The sequence below is a fragment of the Sapajus apella genome, unplaced genomic scaffold, assembly GCF_009761245.1.
Source record: "Sapajus apella isolate SASKATOON/1434 unplaced genomic scaffold, GSC_monkey_1.0 scaffold56, whole genome shotgun sequence".
In the NCBI taxonomy this organism is placed as follows: domain Eukaryota; kingdom Metazoa; phylum Chordata; class Mammalia; order Primates; family Cebidae; genus Sapajus; species Sapajus apella.
In genome coordinates, this window is record NW_022436996.1 from 15,185,113 (window position 1) to 15,190,972 (window position 5,860).

The following is a 5,860-nucleotide window of genomic DNA, read 5'->3' on the forward strand; positions in this document are numbered from 1 at the left end:
GTTACCCAGTCTGGAGTGCAATGGTGCGATCTCGGCCCACCGCAACCTCCTCCTCCTGGGTTCAGGCAATTTTCCTGCCTCAGCCTCCCGAGTAGCCGGGACTACAGGCACGCGCCACCATGCCCAGCTAATTTTTTGTATTTTTAGTAGAGGCGGGGTTTCACCATGTTGACCAGGATGGTCTCGATCTCTTGACCTCGTGATCCACCCGCCTCGGCCTCCCAAAGTGCTGGGATTACAGGCGTGAGCCACCGCGCCCGGCCCCAGTTTTTTTTTTTTTTTACTGTGCATCTTTCCTACTCACTAGTTCCTTCCTGCCTTGTTTTATTTTTAAATCCACATTTTGAAAGTATTCTTAAAATTATTCTTTTTAAATAAAAGGAAACATTTTATGCCTTTCTTATACTTTTTTTCATTAAAAATCATCTTAATTTTCCTTTTGTATACTCTGCATATAGATAGAATTACATGTATTAGTGAGAATTCATTAGGTACTTTTAGTAACTTTAATTTCCAGTGAAAACCTTAAAAAGTAAGCAATTTTGAACTTTTTATTTTAAAGCAAAACTACCTCTTCCCTTATGCCTTAATAGTTCCTAATTTTTAGGGATCAATTAATGGCAGCTTCATGTCTGGGGTGCCATTCATTCTGTATTTACTGAGTATATTGTCCAATACCTTAATACACTTTTTTAAGGAGATTGGATTAGAAGGAAAGCCCTGTTTCCCTATTTTCCCCTTAGAGCTGTGGCTCTCAACTGGGGATAATTTTGCCTCCCAGGAGACATATGGCAATGACTGGAGACATTCTTGGTTGTCATGACTAGAGGACATAGGTCTTGCTATTTTCATCCAGAGACCAGAGATGCTGATAAACATCCTGCAATGAACAGGACAGGTATCCACAGCCAAGAGTTATCTGGCGCAGCATTTGTGTAGTGCTGAGGTTGAGAAATGCTGCCTTTGAACAAGTTATCTTGATAGCAGCAATATTTCAAATGTAAAAGAAGCAGAAACTACTTCAGGAGTGATAATTTACATTAACAGAAATAGGCCTGCTAGGCCGTTTCGATTTATTATATAGGTGTAGAGTATGGCTGTATTTAGCTATGAGTTACTTCTCACTGAGAGGCACTCAGCTGTATACTTCTATCATGCCCTATTAATTCTGACAATTTCTGCTCCAGGAACTCATTTCTTGTATTTTCTAAAATTGTGAATACTCCTTGGAGTTAGCCCTCGGTTTGGCAGAGCTCAGAGTGTCTCCCTTATTGTATTTATGACACCACTGTTGAAGTCATAGACCCTCAAGTGGGGCTGCTTGAGTTTGAACCCTGAATTGGCCACTTAACAGCTATGAAACTTAAAGAAAAACACTTAACTTCTCTAAGCCTCCTCCGCTACATTTTTCGAATAATGAGAATTATAGCACAACATTTATAGTGTTGTTTGTGAGGACTAGATGAGTTGATGCAGGTAAATTCATTCTACAGTGCCTGATACATAGTAAGCGATCTATATTTCAGTTATACTATCCTTGACCAAGAATTCTATGTTATCTTGGTATCCAGAAAATGGACCAGGGAAGTGTGGGATAGTAGTTAAGATCACAGATTCTGAGGACAGATTTTCTAGCTTGTAATCTTGATTCTACCATGTATTTGCTGTGTGATTTTGGTCAAATCCCCTATATGCTTTTTGTGCCTTAGTTTTCCCATGTAAAGTGGGAATTATAGTAGGTATCTCATATGGTTGTAGTGAGGATTACTAAATTAATATAGGCAGAGTACTTAGAATGTCCCTGACATATACAGTAAGCTCTAAGTAAATATAACTATCATGTTTATTTATCTATTATAATTTCAAATAAGAACAGCTGTTCTTTTTTCAGGGGAACAAGTTGTTCGTACACACAAAGAAATGTTAACATGAATATGTAACACCAGACCTACCATAACAAAGAATATAATTGTGAAAGAGTTTATGTTATTAAACATCTAATTTGCACCATTCAAGATAGAATAGACACTCACAGTTGAGACAACAGCTACCTAAGACACCTGTAGCTCTGTCCTGCAACCTTCCAGCTTCTTCCCTGTGATGGGCAACTATGCTGATCAGTGGGTTTGTTCCTTCCATTCCCATAGTCTTCTATAAAAGGAAACAAATGTTGACATATAAAGTTGATGGTGAATTCTTTTCCATCCATCACAGAATTAAACTCTAGGTTCAGATTTGTGAGATTCCAGTGAAACTGGTTTTCTGGCACCTGTGGTGATGATGGGTGTCAATGATAGATATGGGGGTTGTACACAGCTGTGGATGAAAACCTGTCATTCTATTGCCTATGCCAGATCCAGTGAGAAACCATCAAGATCTTCATCTTCCTTGCTTCCCTGGGACCTGCTGATGAATCTCTTGCAGGGAATGAATTGGTAAATTTCTATCACCTATTAAAAATTGTGCTTTGCACTCTGGAAGACAACAATGATTGCTGAATCTGGTCTCTCTACTGAAGAAACTAACATGTTGAAACAACTGTGTAAAGTACTTATGTTCATAGACAACTAAATATCACTTTCTGGAGAAAGGTTACAGTGAGTGGGAGTGATCAGGGATAGATTTAAATAAGAAGAACTTGTTCTCAACTTCCAGGTAAAATTATGATGGAGAGAAGCAAATGAGAGTAAATCTCAGATTAAGGAAGTGGTTTTCCTGGCCTTTCTAAAAATTGCAAGTTAATAATTGGAACTAATCTTGTGCTCCTGAAGAGGCTGTGAGCGTCAGAACCTGTACCTCCTCTGCCCTAAAGGTCTATTGATATAGAGCTGAGGGGTCTAATGCAGAAAGCAATTTTGTTTCTCATAAATGCAATCTATAGGCTGTGTTTTACAACATCATTGTCACTAAAGCGTCTCATCTGTAAAGTAACATGTCATTCCATTATGAATAAAATAGGGAAATGACTATCTTTTCATACTGCTAAATTGTATACAACAAAAACTTAATATCAAATTGTCCCAAATTGACCTTTTATAAATTTATCTGTTTATATGCCTTTTTACTAACATTATTTTAAAATATTTGAATAACAGGTCCGTGTAATATGATCACAGACTTTTGGAGCTACAAGAAATCTCGAGGAATCAATTGGTTAGACTTCACAATGCTTAATAAATTGATGAAAGCTAAAAAGACAACCAGGATAATGTGAATGCTTGGGGAGGTAAATCTTATAATAATCTGTTAAATTATTTAATAAAAAATGCAGGCTAGAACCAAAGAGAGAAATTAGTGGCATCAAAATTCCAAGATGGATCTGTTTAACAGACAATTTTCAGGTTTTCTTTGTCAGGTGCTTTCCCCACTTATTATGATAATGACAAAATCTTTGGGAGGTACACCTGTCAGGAGAATGCCACCCTTCACCAGGTGTCCCTGAACCTTGGCTACCACTGCTGGAGCAACTCCCTCATCAAGAACCAATGGTCTGTGGCTGCAGCTCACTGCTGCAAGACTTACGTGACCAATGCACACTTCCCTATGCCCTAAGATCAAGTTATCCTCCGCCTTGACAAAGCCCAATCAGGGTGATCTCCAGAGTTATGCTTTAGGGGTGAAGCACTCAGATCTTAAGGGGCTTTTTATTCTCTCAAGCATTGTCTGATGGATCAAGGGGCTTTTGCATGGAGAGGCAACCTTTAGGGTTCTCTGATGTCTTCCCAAATGAGGATGCTAAAGACATCGAAGGGTGAGTGATAAAATAGCTTAAGAATTTAAATAGTTACATAGTCCTAATCATGATATCTCAACCAGGAAAAAAGACATATACAGATAATAAAATGCCGGATGTTTTTAGTACAGTAGCAAAAGTAAGCCTGACTTACTGGGCTTTCTTAACATTCTGACGAACCTCTGACTCCTGCCTCATCTTCCTATGGAGAATTGGTAATCTTAATCAGAGAACAAGTGACAGGTTCTGATCAAACTCCACCAACTGCCTTTTCATCTCTAATTATTTTATTGAGGCCATTGGAATTCCATTCCTATTCTTTATTAATCTAACAAGATGGCGGACTATGAGTCTGCACTTGTAATGACACTTCCATAAGGAAAACTGTAACCTGCACCATGTGTGGTAGTACACAATGCCACCTTAAGTGAACAATTACCTGTGGGAGTGAACGCTGGAAGAGGAAGATGCCCGTGTTTCTGCTTATGAAGGGGGGATTGGGGAAGTGGAAGGATCTCAAGTTAGACACTTAGGAAACTTAAAAAAAAATTTTTTTTTGTTTGTCTTGGCCTGTCACCCAGGCAGGAGAGCAGTGGTGCGATCTTGGTTCACTATAGCCTCCACCTCCTCAGTTCAAGCAATTCTCCTGCCTCAGCCTCCTGAGTAGCTGGGATTATAGGCATGTGACACCATGCCCAGCTAATTTTTGTGTTTAGTGGCTTCACAATGTTGGCCAGGCTGGTCTCGAACTCCTGAACTCAAGTGATCAGCCCGCCTCAGCCTCCCAAAGTGCTGGGATTACAGGTGTGAGCCACCGTGGCCTGCCTTAGGGAACTTTTGATCCTTTAATCCAGCTGAATCCAGGTGCTTCTGGGAGAACACAAGGATAATATTCTTGAGGGCAGTTAGCAATTCATTAAGGCAGCCAAGATCATCCACCACCCCAAATATAATAGAGCCACCATTGATAATGACGTCATGCTGATTAAGATGAGCTCACCTGCCACCATCAGCTTTCAAGTGTCCAGCCTCTCTGCCAAGACCCTGGGCAGCTGCTGGTACTCACTCAGTGCCTCATCTCTGGCAAGGACAACACCCTGAGCTGTGGCAGTAAGTGTCATCTGGAACAGAAGTACCAAGTCTGAGAATGCTAAAGGTGAAAGACATGTTGGGGACCAGTTAGTTAGTCCAAATTCACAGGTAACGCAAAGTTCCCAGACAGTAGTTTTTGAATATAGTAAAAGAAAAACTTCAACTGAATTAAATTGAAATGAGTTTAATTGAGCAATGAATGATTCGTGAATCGTGCAATCCGCATAATCACAGCAGACTCAGAAAGACTTCAGAAATGCCTCGTGGTCAGAACAAATTTACAGACAAAAAAGGGAAAGTCATGTACAGAAATCAGAAGTGAGGTACAGAAACAACTGGATTGGTTACAGCTCAGTGTTTGCCTTATTTGAACACAGTTTGAACACTTAGCAGTCTATGAGGGGTTGAATTATGGCTGCTGGGATTGGCCAATAACCAGCTATTGTTATAGGAGCATACTCCTAAGTTAGGTTTTAAATCATGCATATCTATTAAGATAGGTCGCAGTTTATCCACAAGGACTCAAATATAGAAGTATGGAGTCCTTCTCAGGCCATATTTAGTCGCTTTAACAGGCATATGGAGTTTTAGAATATACTAAGGAAGGAAGATAGTTTTGTTCAGGCAATGAAGAAGGTGTGACAGTAACAAAGTATTATAAACATATCAGAGTATTTAATTGAAATATGATTAGTGATGTGCAGGGAACTAGAAACTGACGAGGTAAACTGAACAGTGGCTCGGTATTTGGTCTTGCCTGGAGCATATACGTGCTTGACAAATAAAAATCTCTACATGTGAGATTGGTAGTAACCAATTCTAGTGTCAGAGAAAGAACAACTCATTGGTTGGAATTATCTGGAGAACCTTCCAGAAAAAAAAGTGTTTTTCTCCCAAACTAAAAGTTACTGGCTAATTGAGGGAAAGAGTGCACACGTAAGGTAAAAGGGGACAGGTACTGAGAAAAAAACTTTCAGGAACCCCACGTGTAATCTTCCATTTTTACTCTTGCAATCCCCAAATCCACAGCCAACT